At 38.4% G+C, this 22,591-nt stretch overlaps 1 long non-coding RNA gene across 1 annotated transcript in view; it reads left to right on the top strand.

Moving 5' to 3' along the window:
- LOC121067857 overlaps nt 1-21,518 on the top strand; it is a 40,811-nt gene extending 19,293 nt beyond the window's left edge. Inside the window, exon 3 of the long non-coding RNA XR_005818488.1 lies at nt 21,380-21,518. This is a non-coding gene — a long non-coding RNA (uncharacterized LOC121067857). The remainder of the gene's footprint in view (nt 1-21,379) is intronic.
- Nucleotides 21,519-22,591: the final 1,073 nt, after the last annotated feature.

The raw sequence follows: 22,591 nt of genomic DNA, 5'->3' as shown, positions 1-22,591 counted from the left end.
ACAAATATTAATTTGTCATTGCAAATTTATTTATAAAAATGTATTTATTAAAAGTATCAAAAGACTATTAAATTACTAGCTATTAATTTCCCACTCTCAAAATTCTAGTTTTAGATTCTACATTCAAACTCCAGTCCCACTTTCATTGATCAAACCAGTCAAGATGAATTTAGCACTCATTCTCTCTCAGCATTTCTGTAGATATAGTCATTTCTGCCTCTCCCTGTACCCAGAAAGAGGCAATGTCAACAGAGTATTCCAGTAAGTCCTCTCCCTTGCAGAGATATGCTCTGCCTCACCTCTGTGGAATTCATGACAATTGGATAAGTTTCCTTGTATTTTGTGTGTGTTAGTCTTCACGCATGAAAATAGGGACTCAAGACTGGTCATCTATGCTTTAGAAAGTCCATAATGCTTCTTGAATACAGAAAATAATGAGGAAGGAAGGAAGGAAGGAAGGAAGGAAGGAAGGAAGGAAGGAAGGAAGGAAGGAAGGAAGGAAGGAAGGAAGGAAGGAAGTGAAAAGGAAGAGCAAAATGAAAAACAAACAAACTCATGATTTATTACTATCCTCTAATTCCTGCACTGTTAAGAAACCATAAGGAAAGGACCTCCTGGGAAATATTTTCTCGGCAAGCAGAAAGGCTCCTTGATGCCTTAGAGTGCCAAGATAAATATGAGAAATCTTCAGGTGACCTAAACTGATGGTAGCCTGACCTGTTGACCCCAACACATACTATCATAAATTTTGTTTACAGCCATGTTTGTCTTTCTTTATGACCACAGCCATTCAAAATTCAAAAGCTTTAAGATCGCCACCCTCAGAATATTTTAAGATAGCAGATGTTCTCTGTGTTCTTGAAATCAGTACAGAGAAGGAATACTTTCTACAAAATACAAAATGGTAAGCATTGTGGTCTCAGACAATGAAATGGTAAACTCTACTGAGCAAAGCCATAAGCAACCTGTTCTGATATCAAAGCTGAGCCTGCTATGAGCACTGGTTTGTGCTAGAAGACATTCAAAGGTGAATGGGACTAGAAAGGCCTTGCAGAGAGACCTTGACATGTTAGAGGGCTGGGTAGTCACCAAGTGCATGAAGTTTAACAAAAGCAAGTGACGGATTCTGCACCTGGACAGCCCTGGATATACATACGTAGCAGACTAGGGGATGACAGGCTGGAGAGCAGCCCAGCAGAAAGGGATCTGGGGGTTCTGGTTGACAGAAAGTTGAATAGGAGTCAACAGTGTGCCCTGAAGCCAAAAGGGTCAACTGTGTCCTGAGGTGCATCAAGCACATCATTCCTAGGAAGCTGAGGGAAGTTATTGTCCCACTATACTCTATGCTGGTGCGGCCTCACCTCTAGTACAGTTTTCGGCACCACAATCTAAGAAGAAGACAAAACTATTAGTGCCCAAAGGAAGGCTGCAAGATGGTGAAGGGCTTAGAGGGGAAGAAGTATAAGGGGCAGTTGAAGTCACTTGGATTGTTCAGCCTTGAGAAGAGGAAACTGAGGTGAGACCTCATGGTGGCCTACATCTTGCTACAGCTTCTTCACAAGGGGGATTGGAGGGGCAAGCGACCTCTCTTTCACTCATCTCTGGTAACAAGCAATAGGATCCGAGGGAATAGCATGACGTGGCAACAGGGGAGGTACAGATTGGATGTTAGGAAAAGGTTCTTCACTAAGAGGGTGGTGAGGCACTGAAACAGGCTCCCCAGGGAAGTGGCACCGAGCCTGATGGAGTTCAAGAGGTGTTTGGACAACACTCTCAGAAATATGGTTTGATTTTTGGGTGGTTTTGTGTGGACCTTGGAGCTGGACTTGATGATCCTTGTGGGTCCTTCCAAATCAGGATATTCCATGTTTCTGCAGTTCTATAAAAGGTCCCTTGTCCCTTCCAACATAAATTATTCCATGATTCTATAAGCTACACATTTACATAAAAGTCTGCAGAAATGTCTTGCAGACAAAAAAAGATGTTGGAAAATATGTTGGAAAAAATGTCTTGCAGACATTTCTTGCTTATGAATATTATCTGTGGATTCTATATCCTTAAAACTCTGACAAGAAATTGCTCATCCAGTTGCTCTTCATTTTACAGTGACATCATAGAATGGTTTGGGTTGGAAGGGAAGATCATCCAATTCCAACCTCCTCTGCCATTCCACTAGACCAGGTTGCTCAAAGCCCCATCCAACCTGGCCTTAAACACCTCCAGGGATGGGGCAGCCCATCTCTGGGCAACCTGCACCTCACTACCCTCTGAGTAAAGAATTTCTTCCTTAAACTAAATCTACCCTCTTTAGTTTAAAGCCACTACTCCTTGTCCTATCACTACACTCTGATAAAGAGTCTCTCCCCAAAAGGTGATCATAAATCACCTCTCCTCTTCTTTCAAATGCATCCATGCCCTGACTCCATGGAGCACAAGGGAAATAAAGGTTATTTCAAAAAGAATATAGAGCACAATGTTGCATGAACTGGAAATCGCATTCTGGGAGTTAAAAATATTGGTCGGCTGCTCCTGCATAGACAGAATGAGCAAATTTGCCATTCTCTAAAAATTATTTCTGGGCCCATATGGCATGATATTCTCCTGTGTATTCTAATGGCTTTTCTCTTGGGACATAACATTGAGGTCCTGGCTTTAGCTAAACTGGAAGAGACAGCCATTCGACTTCCAAACAATTAAGTAATGACTCCCTAAAGGAGTCATTCAGGGATAATTTCAGCACAAACTCACCTGTTGGTCTTGTTGTATATGTTTCTGAGCTCACCAGAAATGAAGATCTGTTTCTGTAAATGTAGATGATGGGGGGGGAGGGGGGGGGTTGGTTAGTTGTTGTTTGCCTTTTTTTTTTTTTTTTTTTGCTAAGGCTTGTAAGGCTTAATTTAGTAAGACGTACTAAATAAACAGGATCTCAACATATAACCAGTTTAGCTCACTATAAAGTGAACTTGTTTTTTATGGCAGTAATCCAGTCATAACTTTTTCAGCTCATTGGTTTCTTTTTTCCCTCAATGTTTTTCACCATTTACTCAATATTAGAAATCCTCATTCTCAGAGTACAGAATCATGGAATCATTCAGGTTGGAAAAGACCTCTAAGATTATCTTTTCCAACCTTTAGTAGTTGTGTTACAGTGAGTAGCTGTGTTGCAATGGAGTCTAGAAAGGTACTTTTATATGCACTCAGGATTTTTAGCAGTAGTTTCTGGGGAGTAAAAAAGGGAATGGGAAAACATCCAGAAGCATGTTTCAAGCAGAAAAAAAAAAAAAAGGTTTTCAAAGATAAGAATGGAGAGTACAGAAGTCATAAAAATATTATGTCTGCCAAACTCCTCAAATGTCTTAAAATCTCTGGAGTTCTTAGCTTCAGGACTCGCAAAATCCAGTCCTGTCTTAAGTTATTGCTGCTAAATACAGAAAGGCAATATTACCCAGCTTTAGTACACAATCAGTCAAGGATCAGCTCCTGATTAGGCCATTGATCTGTTGTGTGACATTCCAGCTTTTTGTGTCTCTATAAACCTTTCAACCCTTTGTGCTTTTTCTCTTTCCAGTGCCATGATGGTAACCAGCTGTTGTTCTTTCCAGTGCTTGGTAGGATACCAATTTCCTCTGGGATTTCCAGTAACTACTGTAATACAAATGATAGCAACACTGCTTTGTGAATATGTTCCACATGTGTAGAAACAGCCCTATCCAGCGCTTTTGTGCTACTGCTCCAGTATCAGCTGAGCAAGGTCTAACTGTAGAGTAGAGGATAAAAAGAGGAGAAAAAGAGGAGAGAAAAAAAAAAAAAAAGCAAAACAAAAAGCTCAACAGGAAACAAGAGTGTGCATGCAATTTAACATGACTGTCACATTACGCTGTCTTAAGAAGTGAGAATTAAGAGCCTGAATTCAATTCAGGAGATGGCAGTGAATGGATGCAACAATAAAATCATAAAAGGTAAGTGATTTCTTGCAGAAAGTAGAACAATGACTTTCCATGCACATGCCATTGACAAATGCAAGTGCAAGGGCCGTTTCATATAGCATTATCTGGAAAAAAATATATATATGTATATATATATATCCTTAATATTCACAGTGTGTAAGAAAGAAAAGTTAGACAAGATTCTGAAATTTCCAGAAAGGAAAAGACTCTCTGCATTTTTGGATTCCTACCCTTCTTATGTGTGTTATACTCCATGCAAAACACTGAACATGCAAATTTGATTATTCATAAGATTTTGAGCAGATTTAACAGTAACATGACACCATTGTTACAGTCTTAAAACCTTTAATGAGTTACTTCATAGTATAATAAGCCTGTGAATTACTGAGTCATTGCTACTTTTAATTTCTGCAGTGAGGGTAGTTGAGAACAACTTCTACAAATTGCTGATATCTTGTCAGCCTGTCAGGACTTGTCTACATGGGAAATTAGTTCTCAGGAAATCAAGGTGAGAATTTGCTGGAAACTACCTACACTGAGCTAGTCTCTGTGTCTGTGCCTGGACACTCTTGAAGTGTGCAAAATGTAAGGTATTTCTGCCTTCAAAGAAGGGTAAGTTAATTCAAAGAAAATCCATTGTAACATACTAGTTTAGAAGATAATAATGTCAAGGTGCACCAAATTAGCCAGAGGGAGTGAGCTCTAGTCTGGAAACCAGACAATTGTTTTAGAGATAAAGTGCATAGTTTACTAATGAAGCTATTTAGCTTGGCTGTTGCCTGCCCTAAAACCTGTGTTTAACTTTTAGACTGGAATTGGCTTGTTTGTGGCCAGTTCACATTATGGACAGAAAAATAAATCTTCATCTCCACCAGTCCTCATAAGCGTACCTTTAGAGCTCATTAAGGGCACTCACAAGAAACAGAGAAAAAGAAGGGTAACAGTATAGAGTAGCTCAAATACTGTAATTTCATACCTAATCTTTTAGGCAAATCCTAACTCGTTCTTAAGTGCAGCAGTCCAGTCTATGCTTACTGTTGCAGCTGTTGTTTGTAGTCAAGGATTTAAATGACACTTTATCATTACTACATCTGTGCTGAATTCATAAACCGTTTAACCACAGGCATCCAGCAGCTGAGACACCAAATCACCAAATTTAACTCTTCTGATAAATTAGGAAGAAAAAAATAAATAACATAAACATAACATCTTTTGTTTCAACTTAAAAGAAACCAATTAAGGACAGCTATGCACTACAGTTGTGTGTAATCTCATGATGTAGTTTTAGGCTCAAACTTATATTCTTACTTAATCAAAACACCACTATTTTAATGTCCTGTTTTCATTGACATGTGGGAAATGAGGTTCAAAAGAAAAGGAACTGAGGCATTCAGCACTGATTGAAAAAAAAAAAGAGCAGAAAAAAACAAGTAATTGGAAGACTCTAAATAATAAACGCAACAGATGAGAATACAAACATGAGATCTGCTCAGCGCTTTATGAAAGACTTATGCAGCAGGGATATATTTAATAGTGTATTGTTGCATGAAGAGAATTGGCCAATAAAGATTTGCTGTATTTACTTTAAAGGTAAACTATTAGCATTTCTAACACATAAACAATAGACCATTCCAAATGTATATATGAGCCTTCATAAATTGTGTATTTCAAATACATATTAATTCCTCCAAGTGGTTAATAATACTGTATGCTTCATGGAATATCATGCCTGGAAATACAGAAATAAAACAGAGTTGGAAATGTGGATAGATCAGGCAAAAGTTATTTTCATTCTATAAAGAAATCTATTTTTTTTGGCTAAATATTATTTTAAAATTTAGCATGGAATAGCAACTGCAATCTGTATTTCAGTGAAAATATTTAAAGTGACTTTGAAAGTGATATTTCAAGTTCTATGTGGAGGTTTGTGTTCCAAAAAACTGAAACAGAACTTGTTGCCATTTAATTAAAAACAAAACAAAACAAAACAACAACAAAAAGTTATAAGAACAACAACAAAAAATCCTTCTCCAGCAAATATGTTTATATGGCATTTCCTTAACAAAAATTATTTCAATGTAAAAAAAATTACTTTAGTACATTACAGTGAATCAGTATTGCCAACAATAAGACTTTAAGAAAGTGTGAATAAGATGAAATGGCTGCAATGGGCTGCAATATTGTTTACTAGAAATAACTGGTAAAAAAGGTCTTCGGATTCATCAGCTTATAAAAACTTCATATACATAGTTGTAATGAAGAAAAATTTAGCAAAACTGAACACAAGATTCATGTCTTCATTTTCAGGGCCCACTATGATTTTCGTCATAATACTTGTCATCTTATGTCTCGAATCAAAAACGTACTAAAAACCAATAGATTTTTGATGCAAAACAGAATTTCAAAATTATTCATAGCTTTCTTTCTGCTTCAGAAGATATTTTGCAATATCTGTAAAGGTATCTCACTTTCCTATTATTTAAATTTTGTGAATTGCCTTAAACTTTTAAATATCAGCCATTGGGACACTTGTGGTACGTATTAACGTAATATTGTTCCTTGAGCTACGTGTGCATGTGCTGAATTTATGTTATTGTAATCACTGTAATTTAAAAGAGTTAATTATAGCAATTGTAGTAAATACACACATAAAATACTTTAAATTGCAATTTAAAATTAAATGTAATTTAAATTCAAATAAATAATGCTAGCAGATAACAAGAAATTATATAGGATATTGTTTTGCAACTTTACAAGCTAATAGGAACCAGAAAAGCAGATATTCTACTGTCAGGGTCTTTCAGATTCATATCTACAACCCCCCTACCAAACACACACACAAATAAATAACCCAACCCCGCTCCAAAACAACAAGAACAATCAAACACCAACCCTCCCTCTCTCTCCATCCCCCAAGAAAAAATGACAAAATCACTGCCACTATCAAAAATGACATTTCTCTTATGGGTCAAAAACTTGCAGAAAGCGAAGTAAAGCTCTTCATATTATTAACCTGTGCACTTGCATTTAAAAATATGGAGGGAAAACTAAAAGTCCAAAGGGATGACTGTTTCATATCACAGGTGTCTGTATTTCTGTGGTGAGTAAAGAGATTGTTACACAATGGGCATAAGTCAAGAAAAAGAAAATCTCTTATATAAATTTATGTGTGTTTCTAAGGATGCTGTTGTTAGTGAAAGTGTAGCGCTTCAGGTCACTCAGCTCCATTGCCTTATTCCTAAATAACAATTCTAGATAGTGGCTGAGAGGACATCCTGGGGTTCTAAGATCAAAGAACATGGGATTGCATCACAGAGTTTTCAGAAATCAGAGTGGGATTTAAGTGAGACCTACCTGTCAAGGCTCATGTAGTCTTGATGTTACTTAATGGAGGCTGGCTGTGCCACAAATACCAGGCATCCCATGGAAAGAAATACTTGGCTTCCATATGATAAGACTAGCTGCTAGAATCAGTTAGTTATCTTCCTATTTTTTATGTACTGATAACTGAAACATGGAAATTCCACTGATAGAAACAAATACTTGGCTTCCCTACAAGTGTGGTTCAGTGGTGTAAGAATAGTTTTTTAGTTTTTTTTTTTTTTTTTAATTATGCAGAGTTGCCTAACAAAGATATAAAATAGTAAGATATTACCCTTTTAATGGTAGATGAAACAGAATAGCTTTTCTACTGCTGTCTTCATTAGTTCTGTAGAGACTAAACAGATGAAAATAGAGTCTTACTTCAGTCTGCATTACTATTCCATTCCTTCAGAGGAACTTCGCTGTGTTTACAATATCTTATTCATTTTGAAATTGTTGCAATGAGCATAATGAAATTCGTACTTCTAAAGAGAGGTGGTGTAAAAAGTTTTCTATATGTGTGTGAATCTGCATGTACACAGTGCTTCTAAAATTACATATTACACAAATAGCATATTTGTGGTTAGAATTATGGTGCTTAGTGCTTGCATTAGTTCAAACTGTACTAGGGAGAATGTTTTTTTACCGAATAGTAAAATACTCCCATTTCCTAGCTCAGTGAGGTTTTCTAGCCCATCTGCTTTTAGGTTGATTTTTGCTCTGAAGCCCTCTGGTTTGTATCTCACCTGAAAATCATTTGATTCTCTATGGTAGAATCATGAATGTTCTCATTATCTGTATAAATACTGAACCCAATTCAAAGCTTGCAAACCTTCTGGCCTCAGTGATTTAAACCCATAGCACAATTAAGGAGAAAGTTACTCACTTTCTTTGCAATTATTGATCATCTGGCAATTCTTTGAGCATGATGGGATACATAGAGACACTCATTCCCATTTTTTACACTTAGATGGCAATATTTTGGTTGTAATTCTACTTCAACTGTATATTGTGTTTTTAAATTTCTTTACTTTTTGTGCATTACTTTGACTTGAGGGTACTTTTATCTGTACAGGCTTTTTTATTCATTATTTATTGTTATATTGCAGCATTGCTAGAATTACGTTAATTAAGTTCTATGGTTCTTATAATAAATTCAAAGTTTTATAATAGGAAGAGGCAACACATAGCAGCAGTAAAGAATACTACTATACTAGCAGAGTTAAAATTAAACTGAAAGTACGTTGTTCCTTAGTGTCTAATCAGCTAAATCTTTAATGTTTTTCCAGACAGCTTGGTTAAAACTTAATCCATTAAAAAGCAGTGTAGTTCAGAAACTTACAATTAGACAGGCTAATAGCATCAGTATACTTACTATGTTTATTTCTTGCTACTGGTCTGTTTGACGTTCCAATTACTTCTAGAAAAGTCTCTAGGATAAGAATATAAAGATCAATAACTGATAGATTTACAATCTACAACAATAATTGATTGAAAAAGAGGAATATATGTAGACTTATGCTGCTGTTAAATGCTACCAAGCATTAATAAAATCAATTACAATTTCACAGCTTCCAATTCTCTTCCATAATTAAACCTTTTGAGACACATGCTCACTCTATCACTCAGTGAACAGGTTTTTTTTGTTTTGTTTTGTGTTTTTTTTTTTTTTTTTTTTTTTAAAGAGAGAGAGAGAGAGAGAAAGAGAGAGAGAGAGAAGGTAAAAGGTATCTTGTTTTGATGTCCTAGCGAAATGATTACATCATCTACTCCAGGAATTTGGAGCTTCTGGACCTGCTGAAGTAATTCTTTATTGGGAACTACTTCCTAAGGGTCTCCCACTAGAGACTCTGCTCCAGTAAGTTCTGTCACAAGGACATCACCATTAAATTTGTTTGACAACTAGCATGTTTGTGTCTGCAAATGGGTGAAATTTTATGCGTAAGGCCAAAGTAGAGCTGTGTAATCACCTGAATAGATGGGTGATGTCTAAGCAGCTTTAGCAGCATGACTACATCTTCTCCTGCAGACCAGAGAAGCCCATACAGTTACTGAACCAAACTGCAGCAACATCATGGCTCTGCTAGTAGGGGTGTGTGCCTGAGTGGGAAAACCCTACCCCTTACCGGATGTCAGAGCTGTAGTAAGTGTTGTTATACATTTTCTGATCATTGTAGCCTGAATGAATTTGTGTCTCCTTACTAAAAGCTTTTGTGCTGTAGGAGCTCTGGAGAATACATCAACTCTTTAAAACAAGATTCACATTCCTGTGTTAGTTGAATACAGTGAAGTAGGTTTGTCACCTTGTTTGTGGTGCTTGAGATGAAATCCAGTAATATGATAGTAGATATTGGTTTTAGTGTTTACGTATGCTTTAGCTTGAGATTTTGACCATATAAATTTCTGATCCCAAAATGAAATGTCATGTTTGAATGCATCACATAATTTTAAATTGCATTATATAAAGTGAATAGCAGGGTGCAACATTATACATCAAGTGAAAGTTAGGATGAGTGTGTTTCCCACATCTCTCCCCATTAAATTTTCGTTAGATTTATTGTTGTAGTTAGAGTAACTTCAAGAATCATTTGGTCCAAACTTTTTTTTTGAGTGACAGACACAAAGCAGACAGCAAGCTGCCCTGGTATTTGCTCACCCTTATGTGTTCACATTATTATGGCTATGTACTCTGAGTCCTGTGAGATGTCCAGAGGTCTCCTAGTGCATGCTGTACACTCAGAAAAGAGCCTTACTTGTCATGGTCACCCACTTTGCATGACAATGTTTCATAGGCACAACTAATGTGTAGACACAGGTACCTCTGAATTAGGGATGCATACACATCTCTTATTTAATACAACTCTGCAAATATAGAGTATTGATGAAAATGCCTGATGACGATGTCTGATTTTTATGTGGTCTTGGAGCATCAGCCTTTTCTGTCGTCTTAAGATTTTTATTTATTTATTTATTTATTTATTTACAGGACATAATCTGACTTAAGAAACTACCAGGATTTTATACAATAGTTCTTTTTTTACATTCCATTGGGCACAGCAAATAAAGAGAACTCTGCTGTCAATTGAAAGTTATAAAGTTTCTTTAAAAGCTTGCAGTAAAAGCTTAGGAAGAGGAAAAGCCTTTAAACTTATTTCTCTTCTGTCTTCTTCTATTGCTAGGATGAGAGTAAGGAGAATTTAAGGCAGAGAAGAAAAGTGTATTTGACTGGGGTGTTCTGTGGGATTTGATTATCTGTAATCCTGGCACTCTCTTCTACAGTTCTATTTTCAAGACTTGATTTTCCATTTCGTAATACAATTTTGTAGAGGAAAATTTTTGCAGAGATAAAAATGATGGAATCTTAGACATACACTTCTGAGGAGACAGGGGCAGAGAAGAGCTGGTATAAGCTACTAAAGATGTTACAAAGAATATGCATGATTGTGTCCTCCTAAGCTAATTGAAAACCGAGGACACACATTATCTCTCAGGATGAATCTATGAAAAAGTCTCTCTCCTTGTGTGGGCAATACTCCAATGGGATAAATTAATCTCTTGTAAGTGAGATTTTGACTTTATGAACAGCTGATTAAAAATACCTGCTGTGGTGTGGTTTAAATGTGATATTGAGCAAATGTGAAAGAAGACTTAGACACATTCTGGGTTTGACCCTTAGGCATAAGAGGATGCTGAGGGAGGCATGCAGGTTGTTTGGTATGACTGATTGACCAACGTCTCTGTATGCACCCCTGCCTGTATTTATGTATAGATATCCACAAGATATGCTCCCAAACTCTGATAATGGTAAGCTAAACTCCAACCAGGGAGAAAAATTATTAAAGGTCAGGAATACTGCTCGCACAGGAAAAAGGGGTATAAATTAATCAGAACTTAAATATACTTGATTGTGAGAAGAAATTCCCTAACTAATACAATAGCAATGTCCAGGAACACCTTGTTTCCTTACATAGAAGGAAAGCATAACTATTACCTTAAGTTGACTGGTTTATGAAAGCACTATATAACACGAGAGCCCACAAATGTATTCAGCCTGCATTCAGTCCTATCAGAAGTCACTTCCAGTTCCATGGTCATGCTATAGACCTGAGTTGAAATTCACATTAGTATTAAAATGGTGAAATTATACCTTTAAAAAACAATTAAAAACACCATACCCATAGCCTTAGGGTGACTTGATCTATAAGTCTATGCCAAAAGATGAAACTGATTTATATGTACACTCAGGATACTGACAGGAAAACTTATGTCGTGTAATGTTTTAATCAAGGAGCTCCATAAACAAAACTGAGGATGACTGAAGGAGGAACTGTTGGCGAGAGTTTAAAACCATTGTTTCACAAAGGTGAGTGAACTAGACCATTGCATCAGAGGTCTTCATCATTACAGATTGGAGGTGAGCAAATTATATTTCTTCCTTAGACCATGACGAATGCAACTGTTGCCTCAGACTATTGCCGTGATATTTGGAAGAAATTCAGCTTTGTTTGCTGCTATGAACAAGAGAAAACTCACTAATTAATTGTATTTTTACTCATGTTAGGAAAAACATTTCTGCTCAAAACCTCCAATATCACTTTCTATTTTAAAAACTTTTTTTTTTTTTTTTTTTAAACTCCTTGTGGTGGTGTCCTGGTTTTGGCTAGGATAGATTTAATTGTCTTTGTAGAGGCTCATATGATGCTGCATTTTGGATTTTTGATTACGATAGTGGTGATACCACACCGATGGTTTAGTTGTTGCAGAGCAGTGTTCACACAGAGCTTCTCGTGCTGCCCTGCCAGTGAGGGGGCTGGGGGTGCACAAGGAGCTGGGAGGGGACACAACCAGGACAACCGGCCCAGGCTGGCCAAAGGGATGAGCATGGCATCATGTGGTGTCACGCTCAGCAATAACAGCTGGGGGGAAAGGAAATGGGGGGACATTCAGGATGATGACCTTTGTCTTCCCAAGAAATCATTTCATGCGATGAGCCCTGCTTTCTTGGGAGTGGCTGACACCTACCCACCAATGGGAGCAGAGTGAATTCCTTGGTTTGCTTTGCTTGCGTGCATGACTTTTGCTTTACCTAATAAACTGACTACCTCAACCCATGAGTTTCACTTTCACCTTTTGAATTCTCTCCCCCACCCCAGCTTGGGAGAGTGGCTGTGTTATGCTGAGCTGCCTGCCAGAGTAAAACCACAAAAAGAGTGAATTCATATTCATATTCAATTGGTGTAGCTTATTTTAGAGGAAAATTAAATGGATATTCAGACAACAAGGAAAATAAAATGGTGGCCCATTATTGAGAAATGGATGTTCCTCATCAGTGTGATGATCTTCAGGAGAATATATATAATCTTCAGATATAGCTCTATATACTACATGCAGTGGAGTTTCAACTGTAAGTCAGAGGGAGCCCGTTTAGTAACAACAGCGGTAACAACATTTCACCTGTGGTCTTTATCCTGATAAACAACAAAATCACAACAACAACAACAACAACAAAGGAAATACCATGGTATCCTTATTCTATTGTCTCCTGTCTTTGCAAGATAAGCCTCATCTTCATGTAAAGTTGTTGCAGGTGTGACATATTGAGATACATGCCAGTGAGAAGGTTGAAGTTTCACTGGCATAAGATAGTCAGAAAAATAAAAATACTATTGTCTTTTCTTTGGCAGATCAATTTATTGATGGCAATCTCTCTTCAAGCAAAAGGAGTGTGGGTGTAGGGTAATCTCTGGAAAATTACTCCTATGTTGCACAAGTTTAACCAGTCATCAGAAGTGACCTGACTATATATACAAGATCTGATAGTTGTTGACATGTCAGGATAGGAACTTTGTCAATAGGAATTGATCTTTTTTTTTTGTGTAAAGGGCCAAAGACTGTGTATGTTTTAGATAGGTATACAAATCTTGAAGAACATTCACGGTCCTGGGTCCAGCACCAATGATTTCTGGGTTCCTCAGATGACCAAAAAAATCCCAGGGGAGCTTTTATTTTTATATATAAATACCTTTTTAGAATATGAAATACAGTTTTTCATTTGCTCTGATACAAAGAGTCAGTGGCAAAGCTGGGGCTGGTATTGAAGGAGCTAGATATCCAGGTCTGCATCTCCAGCTGTTAGTCACATCTATACTTCTACCTCCTGTGCTCGGGCCTATTGAAGTGGAGAGGGTTGCTGAGGGCTAATGTGTAGTTGCTCTGTCACAGCTGGAGCTGACAAAAAGCTGCATTTCTTGACAGCAAGAACTTGGAGACTATTCACCTTGCAGTTCTAAGACAGCTGATTTATTTTATTTATTTTATTTTATTTTATTTATTTTATTTTATTTTATTTATTTTATTTCATTTTATTTTATTTTATTTTTCAGGCTGGCTGGAGACAAATGACTAAAAAGGATACGTAGAAACTTCTTTTAACTGCTTTATTACCTTTTTTTTTTTTTTTTCCCCTTTTCTAGTGGTTCCAGCCATCCATCAGTTCCCAGAGTGCTCAGTAATGCCAGTTTCCCTCCTGAAAACTCTTTCCACCTAGCATCCCATTGCTCTGTGTGTGAGCATATTCACTGAAGACTTGATGTTTCTTTTGCCTCTGTCTCTAGTGGATGACAGTCATCACCACATCCCACAATAGCTTGCAAAACAGCTTTTCTGTGTTGTTTTAGTGCAGGCAGAGAACAATCCCACTTTTTCAGTCTGACGCTCTCATATGACAAAGAGAAATGGTGTTCAAGAGTCAGACTTTAAAAGCACTGGTGCAAGACTAGCACTGGATAATCATCACTTTCACTTTACAGAAGAAAAAAAAAGGGAAAAAAAAAAAAAAAAAGAAACTTTTACTGCCTGATTGCGTAGTGATTTTTAAATCATAGAATCATAGAATATCCCGAGTTGGAAGGGACCCACAAGGATCATCAAGTCCAACTCCTGGCACCGCACAGGTCTGCCCAAAAGTTTAGACCATGTGACTAAGTGCACAGTCCAATCTCAATGAAGAACCTCTTCCTGATGTCTAGCCTAAACTTCCCCTGCCTCAGCTTAACACCGTTCCTGTTGGTCCTGTCACTGGTGATTACGGAGAATAGGTCACCTGCCTCTCCACTCCCCCTCACGAGGAAGTTGTAGACTGCGATGAGGTCCTCCCTCAGCCTCCTCTTCTCCAGGCTGAACAGGCCCAGTGACCTCAGCCGCTCCTCATATGTCTTCTCCTCTAGGCCCTTCACCATCTTCGTCGCCCTCCTCTGGACACTCTCCAACAGTTTAATGTCCTTTTTGTACTGTGGTGCCCAGAACTGCACAGAGTACTCGAGGTGAGGCTGCACCAGCGCAGAGTAGAGCAGGACAATCACCTCCCTCGACCGACTAACAATGCTGTCCTTGATGCACCCCAGGATACAGTTGGCCCTCCTGGCTGCCAGGGCACGCTGCTGGCTCATATTCAACTTGCTGTCAACCACAACCCCCAGATCCCTCTCTGCAGGGCTGCTCTCCAGCGTCTCGTCGCCCAGTCTGTACGTATAGCCAGGGTTGCCCCGTCACAGGTGCAGGACCCGGCACTTGCTTTTGTTAAACTTCATGTGGTTGGTGATCGCCCAGCTCTCCAATCTGTCCAGATCTCTCTGCAAGGCCTTTCCACCCTCATCCGAGTCCACAACTCCTCCAAGTTTGGTGTCGTCGGCAAATTTGCTCAAAACACTTCCTAGTCTTACATCCAAATCATTTATAAACACGTTGAAGAGGACTGGCCCTAAAATGGAGCCTTGAGGGACCCCACTAGTGACCATCCGCCAGCCAGATGTGGCCCCATTTACCACAACCCTTTGAGCCCTGCCCGTCAGCCAATTGCTCACCCGTCGTATGATGTTTTTGTTTAGCTGTATGCTGGACATTTTGTCCAGTAGGATCCTATGGGAAACCGTGTCAAAAGCTTTGCTGAAATCCAGAAAGATCACATCAGCTGGTTTCCCTTGATCGACTAGATGGGTGATCTTATCATAAAAGGAAATCAAATTTGTTAGGCAGGACCTATCCCTCATGAACCCATGTTGGCTGGGACCAATGACTGCATTGTCCCCCAGGTGCGCTTCAATAACTTCAAGGATCATCCTCTCCATAATTTTACCAGGCACTGACGTGAGACTGACAGGTCTGTAATTGCTAGGGTCTTCTTTCTTACCCTTCTTGAAAATTGGCACAACATTTGCCAGCTTCCAGTCCAATGGGACCTCTCCAGATTCCCAAGGTCGTTGAAAAATAATTGAGAGAGGTCCCGCAATGACGTCAGCCAGCTCTTTAAGCACCCTGGGATGAATCCCATCTGAACCCATGGACTTGTATGGATCCAGGTGGAGCAGCAAATTCCGCACACGTTCAGGGTCGGTTGGGAGTTTGTCATTCCCACCGTCATGGTCCTCCAGCTCAGGGTACCCTGGGTCCCGAAGCCCATCATTAGCGTTGAAGACAGAGGCAAAGAAGGCATTAAACATCTCTGCTTTGCCTATGTCATTGTCTGTGAGGAGACCTTCCCCATCTAGTAGCGGACCTATGTTTTCTTTGGTTCTCCTTTTTCTGTTCATATATCTAAAAAAAAACTTTTTTATTGTCTCCCACAGACATGGCCAGCTTCAACTCTAGTTGGGCTTTAGCCCCACAAATTTTCTCCCTACAAACATGAACAGCATCCCTGTATTCCTTCCTCGTCGCCTGACCCTCCTTCCAGCAGCCGTACACTTTCTTTTTTCGCCTAAGCTCCCGTAGAAGATCCCTCGTCAGCCAGGCCGGCCTTCTGCCCCGCTAGCCTGACTTCCGATTTTTTGGAATAGCCTGATCTTGTGCTTTTAGGAGGCAGTGCTTAAAGATTGACCAGCACTGATGGGCGCCAATGCCTTCAAAAGCAGTTTCCCAGGGGACCTTGCTGACTAGTTCCCTGAGCAGCCTGAAGTCTGCTTTCCGCATATCCAGGATTGAAGTTTTGGTGACAGTTTTCCTTCTGTCACCGTAAATTCTAAACTCAACCACTTCATGGTCACTATGACCGAGACGGCCGCCAATTGCCACGTCTCCCACAAGACCCTCTCTGTTCTCCAGCAACAGATCTAGGAGGGCACCTTTCTTAGTTGGCTCTCTTAGCACCTGCACTAAGAAGTTATCATCTAGGTGCTTTATGAAACTCCTGGACTTGCTCGTGTCAGCCGTGTGGTGATCCCAGTTGACGTCTGGCAAGTTGAAACCCCCCATAAGGACAAGGGGAGTTGATCTCAAGGCAAACATTTTTATTTTCATCTTGCAAACATTTTTATTAACTTCTGGTAGGAGAGTTGGATTTATGTTAGTCCGAGAAGTGCGCTGATGATAGTTTTATAGAAAGATATAGATCATTTACTTTTGTATGTAACAAGCTGAGCTTCTGCACTCTGTACTTCTAAACATGGTAGGGAAGATGTGTTAATATGGTGGCTGATTGGGTAGCTAAAACTTATCATAGGCCTTGCAAATTTAGAACTGTCTGTAAGTGAAGTAAAAATTGTACTGCAAAATAATCCCACATGTAATGTTCTGATAATTAAACCCCTCTGACAATTACATCATACATTATCAGAATTAGCCAGATCCATTACTCATCACTGGTACCTTGGACAAAACAAAGCTGGTACGCTGGGGACTGTCAGCTGAGCAGATGCTCCTATGGAAGAAAGCAGCCAAGTACTGTTTACGTAATACAAACACCAGCATGCTGGAGAAAGATATTGCTTCAGCTTGCAGAATGTTCCTGGAGTTTAGAAACTAGGAAAGGGCACTGAAGGCACTGTATCGACTATACCATTGAATACTATTGAATACCAATTTATTTGCATATTTATGCTTTGCTAAAACTTTTTTTTTTCATGTATATAAAGCACACAGCTTTCCATTTCCTATCTTTATAAGAATTAAAGACAGTAATCCACAGAACAGAGAAGAAAAACTTAAAGTTTCCATTCTTTGAAAATATAAAATTAGTATTATCATTATAATAAAGGAATGTTATGCTAATAACAGGAGTTTATATTAAAAATACAGTGTACTGATATATTTTTACTGGATTTTTATTTTATTTTATTTTTAAGTGGAGAGATATTTGGGAAATCTGGTAATACCAAAACAATACTATTTCACATTGCAATTTTACCATTCTGCAGAAAAGACTTCCAGAGGAGGAAGATTCTGAGGATGATCATTTATTTGCCCCTACTACTCTCACTACCAGTCTCTTGTCTGTGTAAAAGTTTGGGAAGCAAAGGTCTATGTGCTAAAGAAAATCATGCTTCCATAGTGTTTCACACAGGTGGAAATCTTCTGAACAGCTTTTCATTCTGTGAATGTGCTTGAGGTATAAACTCAGATGATCACCTGATGACCACAGATACAAATCCCAAAGGAGAACAGCAATCAAATGATCTTTAATTTAGAAATTGGTCACACTGGAGAGTTGGATCACAGACTAATTTCAACTGCCTCAAGCAAGGCACATCATCTAAATTTGATATTTACACTTCTATAGTCACTGGAGAGGGCAAAACATCTTTGAAAGGCGATTCTTCCATTCAAAGGTAGGTATCCCAAACATGTAAACAAGTCACTTATTTGGATGTAGCTGTCTCACTTCATTGCCTATAGATAAGTCTAGACTATGAACTTACAACAGACAAATAACTTCCCGACAGCTGTTCTTAGGTGAGGTGAATCCAGTCTACAAAATTATTGAAGGGTTGCAGAAAAGTAATACGGGAAAACTAGGAACAGTTCTGAATGATAGGCTACAGATATAGTTAATGAGATTTCAGTCAAAACATGATGAAAAAGTAAATCAATAATTAAAGTTGGAGAAACTAGTAATTCTTACTTGCAGCAGGACAAGCTGCAAGTTTATATGCTTGAAAAATGGTTATTTCTACATTATATGGAGACAAGGACAAGGAATGTCTATGGTAGGCTCCCTGTTTGGTTTATTGTAGACATTCACTGAATAATTTTGACTTTGAAACTCATTTTGTCATTTCATTCCCATTTTACAGATAAGGACACTGTGACATGAAGCAATTCTGGCACTCGTAGGAAACAACTCTTAAATGTTAAAAAAACACTCCTTTGCAGAATTAGGAACAAATATTCAGAGTGAAATGAAACAACAACAATAAAAACAACAAACTTCCCTCTGAGAAGCTGCCTGCCTGGACTTCCCTGTCTCTCTGTGAAGAAGCACGTCACTGCCCCTGAGTGCCAGGGGCAGGCTGCAAGCTGAGGGATGCCTGGGGAAGTAATGCACTCTTGCCTTGCTTCCTCAGCTTGTTCCATCGCTTCCTCTGCATTTTCTAGCTTAATAGAAAGAAGGCTTTTTAAAAGGTAAATATAATTCAAGTAGAAGTTAGATTTCCTGGGGCTTCTTTCCTTTCAAGCATGCCTGCCGTGCTGTGCATTCACATGCAGCATGAGTTTGTAGTCTTATTACTTGGTGCAAGCTATGAATAAAGTTCTTAGCCTTTTGTGGGGTTCAGAAAGAAATGCAGTTTAGAGCTTTGCTGGCCATTTGAGACAATCCCATGCCAATGTGTGGCATGTGGGCACTGGCACAATGCTCCTGGAGAGTGTCTCACTGTGCTCCACACCTCACTCCTGGCTGTGCTTATGAGACACAGTCAAGCCCAATTAAAAACATGACTGGAGGGTGTTGCCAGAAAGAGCAGGTTAGTGCCCGCAATTAAACTAGCTGCTAATTATCTGGTAGGACTTTTTTTCTTTTGAATGGTTAATTTGTTCCACAGAATGCTGTGTGCACGTGTGAGTGCTTTGTTTGTACAGACGAAATACTGCTCTAAAAATGCTTTTTTTTTCTTTTCTTTTTTTTTTTTTTCCTTTAGCTATTTCCTTTTTGTCTTTGACTATCAGTACTCAAACCATAACCTATACTTGCTTAATATCACTGTCATAACTCAGATTTGCACCAGCATCACTCACAGAATCTTCATTGTCTTGTACCAGGGTTGCTTTATTCTCCTGGTGCTCATCTGTCCAGGTCACTGTGGGTCTCGCAGTATCTAGCTGTATGCTAATCTTGAATCCTTCAGCAGACTCTGGACTGTTATGGATAATTTTCTTTTTATTGTTGTTCTTTAATTAAACAGAAAATGATAAATTGTTTAGGTCTATTGTGCAGTCTACAAATATGCACTTCCTGGTTCATTGCCACTATTATGTGACATATGAAAAGAATGGAAAGGAGTAGATTAATGGAGCTGCATGCTGATCACAGTTTAGATCGGAAATCTCAGATATCTGGAATCTGACAGCCATTCAGGCGCTGCTATCTGGCCTGATCAGATGTTGCTGAGCTGTGACTAAAGGCCAGTGGCTTACTTTTATAACAGCACATTTTTCAAAATTATTCATTAAAGAGATTATTGACTATTGCTGTACAAGATGTAATAAATGACAAAAGCACTTCATTCCACTAATGTGAAAAGCATCATAAAATACAGGAAAAGATCTTTTAAAAAAAAAGAAAAGCAAAACTGCCTTCTACAAAGCACATTAAGTATTAGTCAGTACTGTACAAAAAGGAAGCATAAAACTACTTTCTCTTGTATAGGCAGGTCTTGGAGAGCAGCAGTGACTGCAGGACATTTAGAGCTCTTTGAAGGGGCTTTTCACCATCAAAGAGACTTGTCTGGGTCTACCTGCCTACCCTTTTGTTCTACTTATGACTTTTTCCCTTCCACTCATATCAGGCATGCTCCCAGCCTTTCTTCTGTGGGTGGATGAACTCCTGCTGTTTAGTTTGTTCTTGCATGTGTTATTCTATCGAATGCCAGACACGTGAGTTCCCACTACAAAGGTATTTACGTCAACATGAAGGGAGTGTAAAATGCTACTGTTTTAACTTGGTCATACTCCTTTCATCCTTGAGTAAATGGAGTAAGTGGACAAAGCTCAACAGTTACAAAATTAAGAATTTTAACAGGGATTATCCTATATTCCCAGTGATACATTTTTCTAATATAAAGCATTATCTAATAAAAGGCAGTGACCTGCCTTTCCTTATTCCTTTCATTGTTTTGTAAAAGTATTTCCATCATTAGCATACCTCCTTTCTGTGCCTGCCAGTGGCAAATCCGAATGGCCCATTAACTGGGAACGTCACTGTCTGTTCTCTACTACCTCTAGTCTGGTACACTTCTAAGTGGTTTGCTTTGTTGACAGCACAGTGATTCTGTGACAAACCTCAGGTCATGTGCCTCGAGGTATGTCCCTTCAAATGTCACAGTATTTTCTGTCAGAGGAGCTGGCATATTGTTTTCCGTGGAAGTAGACTTGTAACATATGTCTGATGATGTTTTGCTATAGTAGCAAAAAATCCAGATCTGTATTTAAACTGAGGTAGACAAAACAAAGGGCAGGATTATGTGGGAAGGAATATGGGCTCAAATAGATCCTTTGGAGCTCAAGGGACCATGACTGTTGGATAGGCATGTGGTTTCATTGTGCAACTTGAAGATATAACATGGTGTATTTGATTACATTTAGTGGTTGCCTAATGTACATGGGAAAGATGAGAATAAAATACAATTTAGTTCTTTCCTCTCCTGTTCCAGAGCTTCTCTATACACTTCCATGCTTCAGAGTAAGACTGTTTCTTATATTTAGAGTAACTTGTCAGAGCATTATATATCTGAGCAGTGCTCTAGAGCTGGTAGAAAAATAAAAGTTACTATCTTGCTATCAGCAGATTCCATGACACTTTTATTCCTTTAGACAATAGTTCCACGGTATTACTACTTTTATGTTGTTTTTAAAGTTCTTGTCTTTCCTCACACTCCGTAAGTGCATCTGTACATGATGATGCTTTTTTTTTTTTTTTCCCTCCAAGAATGGTTTGTAATGTTATTGTACACTTTCCCCAGCACAGCAGGAAAGTGACTGAATTTTTAGTGGTGAACGATGATTCCTATATATGCTTTGATCATACAATTCATTGCTTTGGACTCTACTGTCAGTTTGTTTTGTTTTTCTTTTCACTCTAGGCCACTGTTTTCTTGATTGCTTCAAGCTTGCAAATTACTCAGTTCCGAAGATCTTTTGTAAAGTCAACAAAAAGACACAGTGAATATGGACACAAGGCAGTTCTAGCATAAGAGCTCAGAAGCAAGATTTTCTCCCAGGTATGGATACCAGCAATGTTTCTCAGTAATTGGATCAGGATGTGGCATTGCCTGGACTCTCTGTAAATAAGGCTGTGTTGACTAATTTGCTGAAAATATTTCAATTTTAGAATAAAATATTGAACCTCAGGTACCGTGGTCTTTTTCCCTACATGTGGGAAAACATATGGAAAACTTTGAAAAGCTGAATGATTTTTTATTTATAGCTTTCATGATAAGTACAGAGGAGATAGGTATTATGGGAAAAAATGTCCACATTGAAACAAACAAACAAGAATACTTTTCCCCTATCAGTTATTTTGCTTCACTTCCAAATGCTTGTATAAACATAAAGAATTAGGCAATCTCTTCCATTTGTAATTAGATATTTTAAATATTATTGTTGTGATTAAGTATTTTATATACAACAACAGCAGTGGCAGCATGTTTAGACTGTTTTTTCCTCCTCATGTTCAGCTTCCTTAGGAAAATGTGCTCTAATTGAGTTGGATTTTTTTTTTTCTCCACTGATTATGGCAAAAATTTGGAAGCTGTCAGATAGATGAGAGTAGAAAATTCACCCATGAAAACAGCTTTGCTCAAAAGATTGTCTTAGTCCAAGCTCTTGTTCTTTCCTGTTCCTCTTACCCTGACTTCCCGTAGGATATTCCTGTCTCAGAGACTTGCTTTAAAGTAAATAAATAAGCACCATTGTAAGTCTTCATTTGAAAAACAATTAATGGAATACAAGAATATATGATATTTAGCAAGATTCAGAAGTACATTTCAGGTTATTTTGTTCCTGCATCCAACTTTTTTTCATTGATAGGGACATTCAGATCACAAAAGTGTCACTGCACAGTGTTATGCACAATTGATTACCCTTATATGCTGTTTGTTGAAAATTAATGCAGTTCATCTGACTGTAAGCATTGCTCAATGATGTACAGAGAGAATCACTACCGTATCCAAAAATCTGCCTCCTAATAACGTAAATGGTCTCAGTGTGTTCTTTTGCACTGAATTTTTGACTGCTTTAGAAGGGTTGTTATGACACACAATATTGATGGGTAATTGAGGCACAGAGCTTGTCTG

Source organism: Cygnus olor, chromosome 3, assembly GCF_009769625.2.
Source record: "Cygnus olor isolate bCygOlo1 chromosome 3, bCygOlo1.pri.v2, whole genome shotgun sequence".
In the NCBI taxonomy this organism is placed as follows: domain Eukaryota; kingdom Metazoa; phylum Chordata; class Aves; order Anseriformes; family Anatidae; genus Cygnus; species Cygnus olor.
This window is presented reverse-complemented; position numbering and strand designations above follow the sequence as displayed.